Below are 20,389 nucleotides of genomic sequence, written 5' to 3'. Positions count from 1 at the left end.
CCCCTACTTACCCACTGGCAGTTCTCCTGAGGTCTACATTTGGAGATCCACCTGTTGGGGGAGGCTGTGTAGTCATGGCAGTAACCTTCATCTCTCCACTGGGAAAAACTGCACTGAATGCTGCCTGCAGTTTGTCCAATTCCATGCTGTGTGCCCTTGCTCTTACCTGAAATATTAAAAAAGAATAATAATCGTGAGCATTGCGCCAGTAGTAGCTAATAGTCATCACCAAATGATGCAAAGACCTGGGCATGGTTGGCAGGGGTGGACTTACTTGCATTAGGAGATTTGTGGCTTTGTGGCACGAGACATACTTTTGGCCTATCTTCTGTGTGAGGGACTCTGATGCTTCCTGTTGAGTAGCAGAAGGGTGCTAAGCCAGTTGCCTCTAATTGCATGGGGCTGGAGGGAGAAGACACTCTGTGATCATGAGAGTGGATGTTCTACACAACCATCTCTCTCCTTGGAGAGCAGGTGGAAGAGATGGCTGATGTTCACAGTTTGCCCTTTGAAGTATGAGTCCTAACCCTAACCGGGTGACTTCTTTGCTTACCTGTGTGGCACGGCTTATTCTTGTAGCCTAGTTGTGGAATCAAAGCTGGGCTTCTTGTTGAGGGTTTGTGTCTCCAGTCCTGCAGCAAAGTACCTGTAAAGGTTCTCAGACCAGGTGAGAGTTAATTATCCGTCCTTCCTCTTTTGTAGCTAACATTGACTGTTTGCTTGTGCAAAGCCCTTCCTTACACCAAAGTTCTCGCCGGTTTTCACTAAGCTCTCACGACACAAGGGCAGTGTGCTGTGTCCCCATGCAGCACATCTTTATATGTACAATGCTCTCTTCCTGATCATTCACTTTTGACACCTCCTTTGAAGGCATAAATATATGCTTCATGAGGAGCCAGACCAAGCTCTAAGCCAGTGTTTCCCAAACTTGGGCCTCCAGATGTTTTTAGACTACAATTCCCATTATCCCTGACCAGTGGTTCTGCTATCTAGGGATGATGGGAGTTGTAGTTTGGGAAACACTGCTCTAAGCAAGCATAGGATTCTGACCAAGCACAACTCTACCCATTTTTGACCCCTTGCACTGGCAGAGTACTACTAGCATATCACTAATGCCAAACTGATGTAAATCCTCCATAGGGGCACAGAATTTTGTTCTGCTTTCTCAGCAGAATTTAGTAGTGACTTCATCTCCACTCAGCGAAGGATTGGACTGCTCTGCAAAGGTTATGAATCTGGCAAGAATGCATCACTCTCAAGCTCCAACCTCATGTTTTTATAATTGTTGCTGTGCAAAGTAAACAGGTGTGCATGCATGCAGGTGTGTGTTGCCTTCATTGTTAGACAGATGTCAGCAGGCCTGTGCAGAGCTTGTCTGAGGCCCTGGGATAGCCCATTAATTCCCCACTCAGCTGAGAGGCCCCTGGCAGGACTCCCTGGCCAACTTAGCCCTCCAAGGCCTGGGGCAGGTGTACCTGGCTATCCCACCCCTTGGATGAGCCTGGATGCCAGGGTGGTTAAACAGCAGCACCAGAGGCAACTTTCCTAAGTCCTTAGCGATGCTGCAATTTCTCTTACCAGAAGCCAATGTATCTACTTGCCAATAGTCCGTGACCTACAGAGCATTTGATCATGCTTAGGCAGAGAAGTTTTTTATCCACTGGCATGTTAATGAAGTAAAGACGTAAGTTTTATTGTGGGGAAATCGCAACCAAATGACATTACTTCTTCCAAAGAGGAGGACTGAACATACAAGCATATACTGTCGGAAATTGGCTTTCTGACTGGGCTGTGGCAAATCCTGAGGAATGAAAGTAGGGATGGTTCTTGTCCACAGCAGACACCCAAATACATCCCTATGAGGACCTTCATACACATTGCCCAGGCTTGCACCCTGGGGAAGTCATTTCATTGCTGCTAACACATCGGTTTCCGAGCACAATTCAAAGTGTTGGTGCTGACCTTTAAAGCCCTAAACGGCCTCAGTCCAGTATATCCGAAGGAGCGTCTCCTCTCCCATCGTTCTACCTGGACACTGAGGTCCAGCACCGAGGGCCTTCTGGCGGTTCCCTCACTGCAAGATGCCAAGTTACAGGGAACCAGGCAGAGGGCCTTCTCGGTAGTGGCGCCCGCCCTGTGGAATGCCCTCCCACCAGATGTCAAACAGAACAACAACTACCAGAGTTTTAGAAGACATCTGAAGGCAGCCCTATTTAGGGAAGCTTTTAATGTTTGATGTATTACAGTATTTTAATATTTTTTTGGAAGCCGCCCAGAGTGGCTGGGGAGGCCCAGCCAGATGGGCGGGGTATAAATAATAAATTATTATTATTATTATTATTATTATTATTATTATTATTATTATTCTCCAGATGCACACTCCATTGTCTCCTGAGACAGATAGATGCCAACAAGAAGACACCAGAGAGCTTTGAAAGGAGATCTTCAAACTAGGTGAATCTGCAACAGCACGACAGATGAGATGCAATAAAAGTGTATTGGAATAACAGCAAGCTAATTACAATGCTTCTAATACTTGCCACATTGTTTATTTGCTTGTTTAGATAGTGCCATCTGTGTGCATAGCACTTTACAGAGTGACAAACAAAAAGACAAGCTCCTGCCCTCAATGAGCTTACATCTCAGGTATGACACAAAAGAGGGGGGGTTTTGAGAGATTTGGTCAAGGGCTTCATGGGATAAGTCAGTCTTGAGGAGGAGGTTGAAGGAAACAGAGGCAGCATGATAGGTATGGGTTATGACTTATGATACCTACATTGATTGCAGCTACCTAGGAAGCAGATTCTGGGGTCATGATGTCAGGTCAAAAGCTAAATAAGAATGCCCTGAGTGTTAGAAATATTAGGGAAAGGACTGGAAATATAACAGCAACTTGCATTTATTAAGATTACGCAGACATATGGTGCACCCATCATTAGAACACCACGTGCAATCTTTATCACTCACTCATATATATATATATTATATCTCCATCCTTTAGAATGTGGAACATACATAAAATAGTAAGTACAATTTATTGGAGCATTGGAAGAAAGGCTGAGGAGGAGGAGGATTTTTTAGGTTAGGTAAAAATGACTAAGCTGGGGACAAAACAGATTTATAAATTGATTTTTGGTATGGAGAAAGTGTGCATACATGCAGATTATTCTGCCCCCTTTTTTTCTTCAAAGCAATACAACTCGGGATCAAACAACCAAACTGATAAGTTTTGGGCACACCCCAAAAGTGTTTCCTCGCACAGCGGTTAGAATAGAATACAAGGCTTTTAAAAGGGTAAGGAAGAAGGATCCATTCATGATTACCAACTATACTCGCTAGAAATGGAGCCTTCATATTCAGAGGCAGTATACCAACAATTACCAAATGCTGACAGCAGTGGAAGGTCTTGAGCTTCCTGGGGGTGTCTCTTTAGCTACTGCTGAAAGCAGAGTGTTGGACTAGAGAGACCTTTGGTCTGTTCCTGGAAGGTCATTATTACAGGATTACATTATTTCTCACCTGGCTCACCTTTACATGTTAGCAACCCACAACAGAGCCGTATAGTAAAGTTCAGTAACCATGCTGACAACATTTCCTCATTTCCTGTTGCTAAACAGGGTTGCTTGGGTCTTTTTTTTCTTTTCTTCTTTTTTTTTTGCATTCCTACTTATTTACAAACTTGTCAAGTAAATTGGAGAAGGAATTCAAATCACATACAGTATTTCAAACAATCCTCACTATTACCCAGTGATAGAATTCTGTGTAGGTCTTTGCCAACTCTTGCAAGCCAAGTACCTATTTCTGTTTAGTTCCTTTTGCCTCTCTTCCAGAGAAAGTGCTAATATATTCTAAACACAGTTGCAATCTAGGAAATTCTCAGGTGCTCATCTTCAGAAAATAATTAAAGGCAGGAATCCCCCTGAACAAGAATAATTACCAAAAAAAATCCTCTTTAGAATCAGGTTTACACATGCTTTGCATGGGCAAAAAATACAAATCAATCAAATGCATTCAGCTCAACATGCCAAATGGGGTCCATGAGAGACCGTATCTGCACACGAATACTCTTATAGTGACACAACGGCGACATGCACATTGAGCACGATTTACTGAACGAAAGCATTTAAGATTCTGACCTTCCATTCCTCTGTCTCTGCCTTCTACTCACCACACTGAGAAAACACAGGCAAGCATCATATCCTTTCCTCACTTGCCTCTCTCTGGCTCACATGAGCTGCAGCTATGCAGTCCTCGAGACAATACGACAGGGAATGTGTGAGGCTGGCTGTAAGGACAAATGCAGATTTTGCTGTCTGCCTTGCCTCACTAAGGCTCTCGTCTATCCTGGTCATTCGTTCCAGGGGAAGAATGACACCAGCTTTTCTGAGCTAATCGTCCCTCTTTGAGCAGCCCAGTTTTCAGGGGGGTGGGGAGAGAGAAAGAGGGAGAGAGAGAGAGAGAGAGAGAGAGAGAGAGAGAGAGAGAGAGAGAAGCTCCGTGATCTTCATGCAAACTACCAGCCTGCCTGCTGCCAGCACTTGCTACTCCTGCCAGGGATGACATTCAGGATACGGCGCTGGTTCCACATTATGTAAGGCAGTCTAGGTCAAGTGTAGGAGAGAGTCTACTGGCCTGAACAAGCTAGTGGGCTTCCTGCTTCAGCTTAATGCTTCATGGGGGCATGGAAGTTGGATTATGACCTTTTGCTGCATCTACTTGGGTAATTTTTTTTTCAATGCATGATTTACTGGTAACTATGCTGAGGGATTCTCAACCCCACCCCCCCACCCTCCAGTACCAATGACTATCAGCAATGCACTAGGACGCAGAGGAGAAATTGCTAAGAAAGGAAATTTGTGGTCTGTTTCTTTGCTTGAAAAAGCATTGTGTGTTTCTTGCTAGTCCTTTTCCAGCTTTGAAACACCCTGCAAACAAATAAATAATACATCAGGGCTTGCTTAACAAACATCTCTCTCCATGGGGGAATTACTGTTGATTTGACTGATTAAGCTATGAAAGAAAATCCATTTCCTTTGAGGTGTTGCAGGAGAATGTTGTTGGGAATGGCTATTCAGCGTGGCAGATTTACTGCAGTTTGTGGATCTTTGCATTGCCTGGGACTCCAAATGTGTAAAAACGTGCTTTCTTCTTTCATAAGACAGCTGCTTTGTGTCTGCATTTGAGCTTGTGCCTGTGTGTGTGTGTGTGTGTGTGTGTGTGTGTGTGTGTGTTTGTAATATTAATTCATGGTAAAAATCAAGAAAAGATACTTGGCTAGCAGTCATTTCCTACCTCTGTGTATTTATATCCCCATAATATACATACAGGGGTGTGTGTACTGCGGACAAGACTGTACCCAGTGACTGCTCTGCAGATATCCAGAGAGAGTACCTTTGATGGTGTTTGCAGTCGAAGGATTTGTGTAGCCAAAAGGGTTCAAATAATGTGCTAAAGTCTATTCCAAGAGTCCGGGAGGTGGAATATTGATCCCTGAATAGGATTCTATTACCAATGATGGATTTTGGTTGTTGTTGTTGAGGGGGGAGAATCTCAGTATTGGGTTGCAGCAGAGCAGGCCTTGGGTAGTGAAGAGCACAATATTGATGCAGTCGCCTTGTGGACAGAATTTCAAGCAAACAGACTCATTTTGCTGGAGTGTTATCACTTAATGAGGCTGCATGATACATTGGACTGTACCCTGAAGCTCGGAGGCATTGTTCAGCACCATGGACAGCAACAAAGCACTGTTCAATCAGACCATATATATAACAAGAAGCAGGGCAGAAGTCCCTTAAAAGAACTGCTCATCTGTAAAACTTCTGTGAAACCAAAGCTCAAGTATGCTGCTTAATTATTATTATTATTAAGCTAGCTACGATTACACATCCTGGAGTGGGGGGGAAGGAGAATTTCTTCAGTCAGCACACTGACTCATTAAATTCTGCTAGCTTGCATCTGGGTTCTAGAAAGATTGGCTGCATTCATACTGCTTTATCTTGCAGAACGACTAGGCTTCTTTAGCCTATATGAAGATCTTAAAGGGGTGTTCTGGCTTGTAACAGTATCATTTATATCACTTTTTTATCATATCATTTATATCACTTTTTTATGAAAATAGTAAATCATTGCTGTTTCTTTTCAATATCCACAATGAAGTCATTTTCATCATTGCTATTCTTTCACATCTATCAGTGGAGGGGGTAAGTTGCCTGATTACAATTTATCTTTTTTTAAAACAAATGAAAATACTTTCTGTTGGGATATCCAGATACTTGTATGATAGTCATAACACAAAGGAGGGGGTAAGGAATACAAGCAATAACAAATGTTAAGGGAAAAGAACTTCCATTCTAATCTTAGATACCTGTCATTATATCCTTTGGGAAATACTGTTGTGCAATGTATAAAAGGGTAGCTTCCTTGTGTTAGTTCTGAAAATTATATTTAAAAGATATTATATTGGCTGTAAGCAACACAGGCTTTTGGATAAAATAGAAGTATTTGTGCTATTAATCTGGTGTATTTTTAGTTCCCTGTTCAACATATATTACAGCCCGATCCTATATATGTTTACAGAGAAGTATGTCTTATTGGATTTAGTAGGGTTAGTGTGTTCATAGGATTATAGTGTTAGGCTTTGCTTGGGTTTGGGTATATTTTCCCCTCCCCCTCCCTCTCTTCATCTTCATATTTTTTGCCACTCTCAGCAGTGAAGGAGACAGTATCTTGTTCTCTATTGGTAACTGAGAGGAGTGTGTGTGTGTGTGTGTGTGTGTGTGTGTGTATTTGTGTATATACAGCAGGAAGTTATGGATATAGATTTCATACCTCTTGCCAATTGAGCTGATTCATTTACACCAGCACAACAGTGTGATGTATACATGCATAGAAAAAGTTTCATTGGTTCCCATGGAACTTTCTCCTAAATGCGTATGCCTGGGATAGCAAGTTTAATATATAACACAACCATCAAAGTCAATTTGCTAAGCCAAAGAATTGTAGCCAGCTGATCTTTATTAAATATAGGATTCAAAGAAGTAGAGGGCCTTCTTGGTAGTGGTGCCCGCCCTGTGGAATGCCCTCCCGTCAGATGTCAATGAAATAAACAACAATCTGACTTTTAGAAGAGAAGAAAAGAAAACCCAACCAGATGGGCAGGGAATGAATGAATGAATGAATGAGTGAATAAAACAAATTATGTTTTGGTTTTGATTTGGTTTTTTTAAAAAAGTTCTGTAATGCTGTTTTAGATGTGAGGCCTTTCTTGATTTCCCAAAGAGCCAAAAGCTAACCAGCCATCCCTCATGGTGACCACTGCAAGCCAATTGAAGTGCATAGAGTCTAGGCCATTTTGAACAAGGGTACAGGACCTGCTACCCCCCCCACAGATTTGATGGAGTAAAACTCCCATCTTCCCTGACCACTAGCCATGCTGGATGGGGCTGATGGAAGCTGGAGTGCAGCAACATCTAGGGGTGCCACAGGTTCCCCACCCTTGATTATGAGGATTCAACTATCTCCTTGTTCACTCATTCTTTATCCCGCGTAATAAAACCTCCAGGTGGTTTACAGAAATAAAACTTCAAAGTGGTTTATCAAAGGCTATTAGCCATGATGGCTCCATACTACTTCCTGTTGGAGGCAGTGCGCCTCTGAATACCAGTTAATGGGGAATGCAAACACAGAGAATGCTGTTGCCCTCATGCCCAGTTTATGGATTTCCCCACAGCAATTTGGTTGGCCCCTGTAAGAACAGGATGCTGGACCTATCTTAAGCTCTAGTGGCTCTCTAAGATCTTATGTGCAATTAGAATTTAAAGCATTTCATTCTTTTCAGAATTCTCACGGGGTTATGTTCATAAGTGGATGTGTGGCATTCCTAAAGGAGCATTGCTTTTTCAGAGAGGTTCAGGAAACAACTCACTGTTGCGTAAGTGTTCTAGCTTCTTTGTTCAGGTGTCGCCTGATATTTCTGCTCTTTTAAGTGCCTAGCAGTAGCAGATTTCAATATTAATTTAGTGCTGTTCCATGCACAGAGCAGTGTATGTACACATGGATTGCCATGCAGGTGGTCACCCTTGCCAATTTCAATTTTGGGGAGAAACTCCTTGTGTACTGTAAGGAAGCACTAATGTCTATGGGTGCACAGATGCGCTTTTTTTGGCACATCAGTGCTCCCACGTGCTTGGCAGTCCCATGGGTAAAGTTGGTGGCCTTGTGGTCTGTCAGTGGCCTTGACAAATCTCATTGGCAAAACCTAGATTAAAGCCCAAGAAGAGCCACATTGTTTTTTAGTGTGGCAGAAAGGTTGGAGCAGTGCATGCAGGGCAAAAACACTGGAGCCAGGGGCAGTACACATGCCTCCGACAAACCTCCCCTTCCCCACATTCTTCCTGGGTGCCTGAATGAGGCCAACACCAAATGGAAATGCAGGCCCAAGTTATTTCTGTGACCAGACCATTGTTTTTATAGATCCGTCTGGACATTGTTGCTGTAGGTTCATCTAAGCATCTGGATTCGTCCCTGTAGTCTTTTGCACAGATCAGAGTAATTTAAGAAAGCGAAACACTGTTATTTTATTTCTTCTGTATCTGTGCCCCACTTCGCGGTGTATCAGGAGGCCTGGGATTCCTGTGAGAGCAGCTTGCTTTGTTCAGGTGCTGTTTCAAGAGGAATCAATGCAAACTTCAAATGTCAAAGTAAATGAATCCTTCCCTCTTCCCTCCCCACAAGCCCAAAACTTCCAGAGCATTTGTGTCCCCCTCTGTAACATTGGTGCAATACTGTGTGGGAGAGACATAAACATGACTGTCAGTTTTGTGTAGTTGATAGAATGTTGGGCTAGGACAAGGGTAAGAAAATGGTGGCTGTTCAGATGTTTCTGGGCTACAATTCCCATCAAGCCTCATCACTGGGCATACTGACTGGGGCTGGTGGAAATTAGAGTCCAACAACATATTGAGGGCCACAGGTTCCCTATCCCTGGATTAGGAAGACTGATAGCGATTTATTTATTTTTTAGTTCTAGTTCCTACATAGCCACAAAGTTCATTGGACTATTCTTATTATTTATTATTTATTAAATTTGTATACCACCCTATACTCATAGATCTCGGGGCAGTTCACAATATAAAATCACGATATCAAAAACAAAAGCAACCCAATAATCCCCCCCCCATTTCCACATTTTAAAAGAGCACCTGATGTCAATCAGCCCAAGACTAGTCACTGTATTTCAAGCTAACCTACTTCACATGGTTGTTGAGAGCATAAACGAGGGGTGGAAAGAATGAGTGCCCTCCTAAGCTAATTGGAGAAAGCGTAGGATAAAAAAAGAGAGAGAGATGGTGATAGCACACAAATTTTCATAGTGGATTAATGCCCCAGAAGCCTGAGAACGATGCAGAACCAGGCAGTGTTTGGTGGCAGTAAGCGATCAAACAGACATGCTGTCACAGCTGTTAAGTGGCCTGCTGGGACTCCTTCTCTTGCTTGGGCTCATGGGACCAAGGTAGTCCACTGTCCTGATTACTCATGCATTGTGCTGGATGGAAAGAGGCTTCCCTGTCTTGCATACTGCAGCACAAACATACAAAATTGCTTTTTGGTGTAGGCAAAATGTATGACGCTGGGTTGATTCTTGTGGAAAAGTTGCATCTTGCAGCTCCCCTCATTGATTCAGGAAGGGTGTGTGTGTGCATGGTAGCCTTGGAACAACCTCTACGGTGGGATGCTGGCATGTTTGGCAGGAGTTTTGATGGAAGATGAGGCCTGCTTGACCTGCCCAGTATTTTGGGCAGGCCTTGACTGTCTGCTTGGGTGTAATTCCTCATCTGAAAAGCCCCTTTCCCAGCAATCAGGGCTACCTCTACACTCTGAGGGGAGGAAGTTCGGCCTCAGATTTGATACTGGCTGACAGAAGAAAACATGCTGGTTAATCTATATACAATCTCCCATGCCAATCTATAGTAAATTACGCTTAGCACTTTGTTAGCACATTTTTGCACTGTACTAAAAAGTTTTTGAGATATTTATGGTCAGGGCACCTAAATTTTTGGTGCATATGAACCTTGTACAGCTAAGGATTCAGATCCAATTCCTGCCAAAGTGGTGACAAAGTTCACAAAAGCTTTTGCCTGAGACCTTGGAGAGCTGCTCTCAGTCAGAATTCGTAATACTGGGCTACAAGATGGGGAAATACTCTTGTGTCAATCACCTCTTGGTAAATATGTTTATCTTTTGAGTGAGGCCACACCTGCCAAAGCATTCCCCCTCTTTATATAGAATGCCATAACTGTGATCTTGCAAGACCTGCTTAAATGTGCCCTCGTTTGATTTTTCCAGTGGGTCTGCTAGCCCAGCAAAAGCTGGTCAACGAGGACCAATGAGGAGCAGCCTTCACTTCTTTGCACTCTCCTTCGGAGCAGTAGAGACAGATTGGGTTCAGAGGAAGATATCAAGAAAATGGGAAGTGGTGACCATGGCAAGGGCATCCTCCCCATTCCCACCCCCATTCTGGAGCACTTACTGTGGGAATGTTCAGGGATGCAGGAGAGGATATATTGTTTGATTACATCCTTTTCCAACTTGTGTTAACAAGTTCGACAATTTAGCAGAGTAAAATCCTTCTTTTTAAACTTGCAGCGGATGCGCTTGCTCAGGTTCGCTAAAGCCTCTATAATAACTGTTCTGGTATTTTCCCCTTATTCCCTCATAAAAGATAAGACACAACACAGTATAAAATATAAAAAGGTTTACTCACACATCATTCTGTTCACAATAGGATCCCAGAAGGCAGACTTAGCTTAGAAAAGTAACATATACCTAGAAACTATCTCATAAGAAGGCAGTCCCTTTGTCCTTTCTTGGCTGGAGCCAAGAGAGCATCTTTGGCTAAGCAGATGTTCCTTCTTCGATGCATGTAGTCAAAAGAGAGAGAGATGGCTGCCCTGCCCTGTGCTTTTGTCGTTACCTGCACAGGTGAGGCCATGCCCACCTCAAGTCACATGCAGAGGAAGTCTGTCCCAGCCCAGAAGGAAACAGGAAGTTTACCAGCTGGCTGGACAAACATTCCTCCCCATGTGTAAACATGTTCACTCTAGGAATGTTGTACTTGACTGCTCTTGTGTTTCACATCCTACACTTACAACAACGCATGGTTAACTTGTGGAATATATTGTCAAAGGCCAGATATTGGAAATGGGATGCTGGACTAGACGGGTGTTGTTCTGATCCAGCAGGGGAATATTGTGTAGTTGGTGAGGACTGTCTGGGTTTTGATTAAACGTTAGCAAGAGGTTCCTGATAATATGGGTGGCTTGACAGAATGCTTCAGAAGGTGGTAGACTCTCTTTTTTAAGTGATTTTTAGCAGAGGCAGACAGCCACTCTTCAAGAATGTTGTAGTGGTGGCTTTCCTGAATTGGCTGTGTGTTGGATAGGACGACCTTTGAGGTCCCTCCCAGTTCTCTAGATTCTATGACTTGAGTAGAATTAGCAGTGCTTTACTGTTTGCGTTCAGAACTTTTACAAATGAGACGAATTAGTGTGGTGGAAGGCTTAGATGACACAGTCAGAAAGTTATACAATAAATTTATTGTCTTTATTTCTCCCTCTGAGAAGAACAGAGCAAGAAGAAGCAGCTCCCACCTCCACCCAGATAACCCTGAGTTCAGGGCCACCTACTGGCTAAATGACATAATGACATTGTCCACACAATAAGGGATACACACAAATGGCTATTCAGGTTGCTCAGTGGCAGAGTCCACTTTGACCCCAAGTTGTGCAGGGGCCATGTGGTCAGATTATTACTAATAATAGTACTATGTACTATGGTGCTATTAACTGAGTGTCCCAAGTCAAGTGAACATAAGATGCTGGTTTTCCTCATGCAAAATGACCTCAGTACCAGGCTCCTAACTTGAAGCCTCAGCACAAAAGTCACTGAGTAAATGCACACAGAAGGTGATCCATATTTTCCTTCCTCCTCTTCAGTCATTCCCTATCAGGGCCAAAGCTTGTCATGCTCCTTGCCATACTGCACTTGTCCTGCCACACAAAAGACTTCAGTCTCCAGTGCTGCCAAGCTCAGGCTTTTCTGAATTACTAAACATTCAGCCCCAGGGGAAGAAATAATGTGAAAAGAAAGTGGAGAATTTAAAGCAGCAGTGATGAAATTAACTCCCCTGTCAACACAGTAGCCCACAGTAGAGTATATAAAGTATTAAATCTAATTCTCGTAAGTTCTTTTTTTTTAATGCAAGTAACACATTAAATAAGTTCATGTTGTCTGGCAAAGAGATGTGTGAAGTAAAATTCACTCATTTCACACAAGGGCAAACAATATGTATGAACAGGGCTCTGTGCTCAGATTGTTTCCTGGCATTTTGATCTACTGCAGGTTCACAACACTGGTGGAGGGAGTGTACCACTGGCATACCACTCAAAGCTGATATGGTGCTGGTCCACTTTTTGGGGGGGGAGTGAGGGGGCTGAATCCAGGCACTTCCTGAGACCATATGTTAGTGGTGATGTCCTTATCTGCAAGTAGAGATGGGATGGGATGGGAAGGAAATTAATCCAGTTCACATTTTAAAGTGATCTTACCTAATCTGCACTTCCTGAACCAAGATGTGAACTAAAATGCAGCTGTCCTTCAAAATCCACACTTCTCCGAATTTTGTAAGCAACCAAATATGTTGCAACCAGGCAAAGTGCACATTTGCGGAAAATGCACCAGAAAATATGCACGTTAGTGAAAAGAATATTCAGATATATTGTGCTTTGTATTAGAGAAAGCTTGTTAAGAAAAATGCACCTATTTGACAAAATTCAAATATCCATACGTTAGGAGAAATGTACACAAAAGTTCGCACAATTTTTCATGTGGACTGTCGTGAAGAAAAACTAGCCCACAAACTGACATGGAAATGGGGAGAACTGAACTTAAGATGAGACAACATCCACTCCTGCCTGCAACTCTGGATGCAGATTTCCACATTTGGACCACTGGCATCAGCACTTGGCAGGGGTGGCCAGCCTGGATGGGTGCTGTCAGCCACGCTGCTGTGCTTACTAGGAGGGAGGGGGGCAGTGTGGTGCAAGCGCAGTGCCAAAGCCAGTTCAGCACCACTGCCACTGCACCCACACCACACTGACACCCCACACTACTGCCTTTACAGCAGCAACTGGTTTGCTGACAATTCCCCTCTATTGTGGGGGCTGTCTCCATTAAGGCAGGTGGAACCGAAAGCTGGAAAATGCATGCCAAGCTAAATAAAGTGCTGTGCATCATGTGTTTCCCTTCCTGATTCAGCTTCTGGGGTAGTGAACATGGAGCCCACTCTGTAGAGCAAGAATTGTGCTTATTAGCTGTTTAGAGAGGCTGGATATAGTCTACTATGCTCTCCTTGCCCTATCACCACCATCACTGCATTTTTCCAATCAGGCTCTCTCTGCTCAGCTCTGTCTGCAGTGCATGTGTATAGGTAACTCGGGGGCCATTGGGTCCTACAGATTTTGGGTGCTGAAGTTTATTTTTATGCTTGGGCTCTCTGCCTAACCGAGAACTACTGCATAGTTGTCTTAATAGTCTAACTCATCTCATGGGGTGCTAAGCACTTATCACTCAGTTCTAAGAACCCCCACATTTAAAGCATTTGGGTCTGTGACATAGCTTTGTCAGACTGATTAAAGCAAGCATCGGGCATTTGTGATTTTATATTGCTGCACGTGCCACACTTCCCTAAGCAGGGAGAAGTCCCAAGGGGCAGTGCTACCTAGGTAGGGTTTCCTTTGGGGAAGAGAGAGAGAGAGAGAGAGAGAGAGAGAGAGGAGAGAGAGAGAGCACACCCTGGAGTCTGATACCGCTTTTTGCTTTATTATCTGCTTTATTTACAAATGTGCAAAGAGAGAATAAGATGGAGGCAAACAACTGACACTCCTAAATGATCTGCTACCCTACACCAGATCCCATGGAAAGAGTCCCGAAGAGAGATGCCTTTAGCCAGCTCTCTGTGCTTCTCTCTCTTCTTATTCCAAACTGCAGGCAGCACCCACCAGCCTCTCTCATGCACATACACTTTTTATGGGCCCCTTACATCCCCAATAGACAGGGAAGTCACTGTCGCTCCTTCAAAACACTCAAGAGAGATCGCCAGGCATCAGTTGGCCATCTCTGTAAAATTGACTCCCATGGAGGAAACATCAATTCACCCAATGAAAGGAAACTGCCAAACAGCTGTAACATTATACTGGATACCACAAGATTATCAGATCTGATGAGTCCACATCTTTTTCTATAGTTGATGGATGCTATGCTGCCCCAACTTGCCATGTCTCCGTATTGATTTGTCCCATTGCCTTAATTTCACTCATTCTCTGCACCAGGTGATTTCCCAGGATGTGGAAGTGAACTCAATCCTGGATCCTTCACTTACGATGTTCAGGCTGCTGTGAGTGTGTGCTGAGCAGTTCCTGCATCTTTGAATAAGCGAGAGTATAAATGCAAGGGATTGTGGCCCTGCTACCTTACTGTCCTAGTCATCTGTAGGGGATGAGACAGCCAGGAACAAAGCTTGAACCCCAATTCTCATGAAACCTTCTCCTTCTACAAGAGGTAACAGATGGAGAGAAGGAGAGACTAACACTGTAACTTAATGCACACTTATCTAGGGGTAGGCCTTCTGAATACAGTGAGGCTTACCTCTGTATAACATGCACAAGACTGTGATAGAAGTGTTTTGTTGTGTGTGTTTTAACTTTTGCTTGCTTTACATGAGTGTGAGATTTGTGGCCCTCTAGATGTTGCTGGACTATAGCTTCTATGATTCCTGTTGGCCACACTGGACATGGCTGCTGGGACCTGAAGACCAGCACCACCTGGATGGTCCTAGGCTCCCCACCCCTTCTTTACAACTTCCCATGGTCAACCATACCATTAGGCGGAAGCTGCAGAGGACAAGGAATGGTGGGGAGAGGATGGAAGGGCAGAAGTGCCTTTTCAGGGGCAGTTCTCCATTTGTGGACAGTCCTCTCTGGTGAGGTGCATCTGTCTCCCTCATTCTTGACTTTTAGGACAAGCATTTTACCCAAGCATTTGATGGCTGAAATATACTGTTCTTGGCACCCCTGAAATTCCTGGTTGAATGTTTTAAATTTTTTTCAGAGTGTTTGAAACTGCTTCATGCTGGTGCCCTCAGGTGTGATGGAGGGTATCGTCTGAGTGTTAGCATTGAAGCAAGATTCAGCTGCCTGTTGGATTCTGCATGTGGCATAGCAGAGGGTGTCATCTTGCCCTTCACCTCAGGACAACATAACATCTTGGGCCAGGCTTGGGACTTTCCTCGCGTTCTTGTTATTTTTACCCTAATATGTATGGAAGGTTTGGTTTTTCAGAAACACTTGCTTAGAGTCAGTCATGTTTCCGTGGTTGGTTCTTTCACAAGCATACAGAAGTACAGGGCATCCTTTTTGCAACTTAACACTTTTCTGATCATAATGATACTCTGTGTCTGACACTGTGTCTAGAAGTTCTGGAAATGAAACTACCTGTTGTTGTTGTTGTTGTTGTTGTTGTTGTTGTTGTTGTTGTCGCTGTTTAATTATTCTGTGCCGTCCATTTTAAGCTGTGTCTAGGGGAAAAAATGCTTTAGATACCATCGATTTGTGGAGCAGCAGGTTGCAGCTATCAGAATGCTTTGAAATACACACAGATGTGACAAGCGATGGTTAGTCACATTACATGGCGCTATTTGTGTGGAAATGGGTAGTGAGGGAGACCAGGTTTCACATCGCTACTCAGTCATAAAGGCCCAAGGTCAATCACCAACTCTCAGCCCAACCTACCTCACAGGGTTGCCGTGGAGGGAAGAATCATGTATACCAGTTTGAGCTCTTTTTGAAGGCAAGTTGGGATATTAATGCATAAATGGATACTTTACATGCCTTTGGTCGCATAATTAAACTCAGTAGAGGCCCATGGGGTGAGGTGGAGCTGTGCAGCCACCCTCCAGTTACTGGTGCACCCACACAGCTCTGAACTTGCTGCTACCCTGTCCTATCCCCAGCTCCTTCCACGCAAACTGTAGTGAAACTGGTGCTGAGAGGACAGCTCCACCCGACCACATGAGCTGCTCCTGAATCTGCTGGTAACAGCCGAACTATATATGAGTAGCCGAATCAGGTTTTCCTGGACAGTCACTGTCCCATTCAGACTTGTCATATAGCTGTGTGTTCCCTCCTCCCAGAAATCTCCCTGGTTATTCAGACTATCATATCAGGGAGAAGGTTTCTGGACTAGCCTACTTTTCAGTGTGTAAGAGTTTTGTTTTTTTCCAAGTATGGAATCTCTCCCCCCACCCCTCACACCTGCAGTGTAATGTGGAACAGTCCAGAAAAAGCAGCGTTTTGTGATTCTACTGCATGTGTACATTGTCCCTGAAGTGAAGTGGCACTCTACTAAACACAACAGGAAGCGGGGGGGAGGAATCTGTTTTGGGATGGGCAGGGGTCAGTCTTAATGCACACGGCAACCTTTAGCAGTTTTCTGAAACCATTCAAAGAGTTAATTTTGCTTGCAGATGTTTTGGGCGTCGAGAAGAGGAAAAGTAACCCTTCGAATAACGGGAGAGGGAAACAACTGAAAATACAAAAGCAAAGATTCTGGAAATGTTAGCATTTAAATAGTAATAATAACAATAACCTCTTTTTAGTCCGTCTCTTCTGAAATGGCTCTGGATTGTGGCCCACAGTGGCTATTCATAGCCTTGGTTAAAAGAAAAAAAGAAAAAGATGCCGTTCTGCTGAAGAGGCTTTTCAGATTTAATAAATAAACAGAGTACAGGTTCATTCATTTTGCCAGTAGATGGAGCTGTCCTGTAAAGATGATGGGCTCCTTCCCCCCCACTCCTCCATTCCCCCCCCTCACTTTTTTCCCAAGCTATTTGCTGATTTGTATTAGGTACCATAGAGTGAGCCTTAGAACAGGAAGCCGAGGCTGAAGCAGAAAGGATACTGCAGAGGTCTCTCCCTCCCTCTCCTTTTTCTCACCCCCCACCATCACAATGGAAATGCAGCAGTTTTGAATACTTGGAAATCTTTTCCGAACTGGCAAGCAGAAGAGCTGGCTTAGGTAGCATTTCATCACAACTGTTATTCCTAGATCCCTTTTCTTTTCTTATCTTTTTTTGGAAGGTGGGGAAGGGGGGGTCCTTTCGTACGACACATTTATAACGCTTGTTAATGATCAGGTAAGGCAGCAGTCTGGTTTGTTGTTTAAGAGACTTCATCTGTTCTGTTTTTTTCCCTTTTCAATCTTATGGAAATGCTTACTCCGGGCATAGAAAAGACAATTCAGTTGGGAATTTGCTTTTTTTAAAAAAAAAATCTTAGTAGAGACTGAAATGAGGTCGTTATTGCAGCGGAGCATTCTGTTGCAAGCCGGGGTTCATTTACCTTTTTTGCTGGGTGCATGCCAGGTCTTTTGGTTATTTACGAATTGTTGTCACAGCCTAGATGTTCCCAGTCGTCATTTCGGAATGCTCTCCTTTTCTTTTTTTGGAGGTCATGTTGTTTCTTGGTGTGAAGGATATTCTGGACTTATCTTGAAGTCAAGGAGCGAGGCAGGAGGGTTTCCAGAGTCTTAGCACTGCAGGGGTGAATAGCTTCCCTCACCCTATTCCAACAGAGGCTCTGTTTTATAGGCCCAATGTCTTTTCAAGGTTTATTTGTTGTTTTTCTCTCCCCCTCCCTCCAAACCTCCTCCTCCCTTCCCTAGAGGGAATCACTAGTTTAATGAGGTGGAGAGATGACAAGCCTTTGGTTAAGATAAAGAGCATCCCTGGTGATCAGTGTTGCAGACGCAGCTCTGTTTCCATCATCCGAAAATGCGTTATTAAACAGTGCAGGGGACTTGCCAGGTGAACGACAAGTCCTCCTTTCAGCATCTATGCTAAGATGGATTTGTCCGGGGCTTCTTGTTCAAGGTATGTGCTTAAGGCTCGATCAGATTCATCAAGCATGGCTTGGTCTCCCCTTCCCCCAACCCCTTTCACCTGGCAAGAAAGTTGTTGTTGTGCTTGTTTGCTTCTTTTAGTATTTGGCTGGATACCTTGACTGAGGTCCTGAGGTGGGTCCTTTAAGGTCATAATTCCAGACCTGTGTCCCAAGGCACGGATTTCACAGGTGTGATGACAGCCCTGTGGAATCATCTGAAGCTCTAAGTCCCTCACCTCTGAGAGTTGGCAGGGGAGCTGTTTCTCCTTAAATGTGTAAGTTCCAGAAACAACCAGCTAGGTACCATGTAAAAGAAAACAGACCCAAGTAGGGCATTGTAAAGACTGGTGCCATTTTAAAAACAAAACCCTTGCAGACCTTTAGAAAAAGTAATGGGCCTTCACTTGCTTCTCTAATGCACAGATCTTGAGCAGGCTGCATCAGTTTCATTTCACTCATCCAAGTACTATGGCTGACTTCATTGCTATGTAACCGACTGTACCATTGTGTTGCATGCAGAACTTCCCACAAGTCCCAGTATGGACCAGCTGGCATGGGAGCTTATCCCCATGGTCCATTTTTCTTGTGGCTGTTGCTGGCTGTGTGGAGAGTTTTCTCACCCATGCCAGATGTTCCTGGGAATATGCATTGGTGGCAAAGAAACCCTCTGTCTCATTCTGATGTTTGATTTGCTCGGTCGCACTAGACATTGCAGTGAGATGAAAAGCCACTATCTCGCCACAGGGAGAAAAGAATGCACAGGCCAGGCTTACATCCTGCAGCTCAATGATGGAGAGAGATGTTTGGACCTGTAGGGTGCAATCCACTGTAAACTGTCCATTGATCACACTCCCTTGATGTGAATGAGAAGCAGAATGCTAGTTGACAGACTAGGCACGTTGTGTAACTGAACATGTATTAAGATGGTGTGTGTATTTTATCCAGAGTGCTGAGCTATAAATGATGTGCTTTCTATAGTGAGATCTCTGTCACTTTTTTTTTTTTTACTATGGAACATTGGCTAGGAACAGTGTTAAGGGTTTTTCTTAAACTTTTATGGTCTCACCTTAATAATATCACTTGATTATCATGCATAGGAGAGAGGAAATTGTATATTCAGAATGGACAATTACATTGAAGGGGCCCAGCTTTCCTAGATGGTACCAATTTTCACCTGCGTTACTTTCAGTCTAGCAGTGAGCTTTTTGGATAATGTATTTCATGTCAAAATGGATTTTGAGAAAACTGAATGATAGATTAGCTCTGTGGTTTTATTTGCAAGGTAAGATACCTATGTGATCCTTTAACCAACCCTGAAACACATCCTGTGGAACTAAGTACTTTGGCAATCCTGCAAAAGTTAAAGGTATTTACTCTATGGACCAGTCTTTTCAAGGCTTCCAGATCTGTAACTGGTGATTCTCCTGTGAATACGTGGTTGTTGATGCCAACTGGATTTCGTCCCATTCCTCTTTCTCAGGAGAGCCTTGTCCCTACAGACAATCCCCTGTCACTTCATTCATCATTTAGATAGTCAGCATCTCTGCTTGCAGCTTGTTCCCTTTGCCCACAGTCCTCACTTTCAGAGGGTTTTTTTGTTTGCTTGTTTTATTTGATTGGTTACCTGTTCATCCAATTGCTGGCTGAGGTGCTACATGCTGTGCCAACCACCTCCCAGCTCTGATGTTAACCTACCACCCATCCAACCTCTCCATGCCTTCTGTACTTCCAAATCCCTGTTAACATCAACATATCACCCATCTCAACTGCTGGAATGAATAGAGCCAACTCTTTCCTGGTCTATCTTTCAGGCCCAAACCTCTCATATTTGTTCAGAATGTTTTGGCCAGTCTTCTGTCCTGTCCTTCCTTTAGCTGTGATTCTCCAACAACCTCTTTTTAGGCTTCCAAGATTTTCTACCTCTCTAAAACATGGTTACATCAGAAGTGTGCCCCTCAGTCTCATTGAGGAATTGCCATAGGAAGAGTTATAGCTCAGTGGTTAAGCGGGTGATTTGCATGCAAAAGGTTCCAGGTTCAGTTCAAAGGGCCATGTCCGAAATCTGAAGAGATGGGCCAGTCATTGTAGGCAATCCTGAGATAGAGGGACCAGTGGTCTGACTCACTACGAGGGGAGCTGAAAAGCCCTCACTACTACATAGATTTCCAGCCAAGGTAAATATGGGGTAGACTAGCAAGTAATAAATACCCTTAGATATCCTTTTGTGTGATGTAGATCACTCTGTCAAAACTGAATTGGTTCAATATGGTGAGACTGAGCTAAGATAGTATGAATGGGACCTAAAATCATTTCCACGCATACAAAGTTTATTTTGAGAATTCTTTTTTTTAAAGTTTACATAAAAATAACAAGAAACAAGCAAGAGAAAGCCTGAT

The 20,389-nt window shown here is 43.7% G+C and overlaps 1 protein-coding gene across 1 annotated transcript in view; it reads left to right on the top strand.

The window, feature by feature from the left end:
- The first annotated feature begins 4,254 nt into the window (after window positions 1-4,254).
- The window catches only part of LOC128423516 (sodium channel protein type 1 subunit alpha), a 107,692-nt gene continuing 91,557 nt past the window's right edge, over window positions 4,255-20,389 (top strand). Inside the window, exon 1 of the mRNA XM_053408754.1 lies at window positions 4,255-4,720. The gene's annotated coding sequence lies outside the window, so the exon portion shown is untranslated. The remainder of the gene's footprint in view (window positions 4,721-20,389) is intronic.

The sequence above is a fragment of the Podarcis raffonei genome, chromosome 1 (genome assembly GCF_027172205.1).
Source record: "Podarcis raffonei isolate rPodRaf1 chromosome 1, rPodRaf1.pri, whole genome shotgun sequence".
Lineage (NCBI taxonomy): Eukaryota > Metazoa > Chordata > Lepidosauria > Squamata > Lacertidae > Podarcis > Podarcis raffonei.
This window is presented reverse-complemented; position numbering and strand designations above follow the sequence as displayed.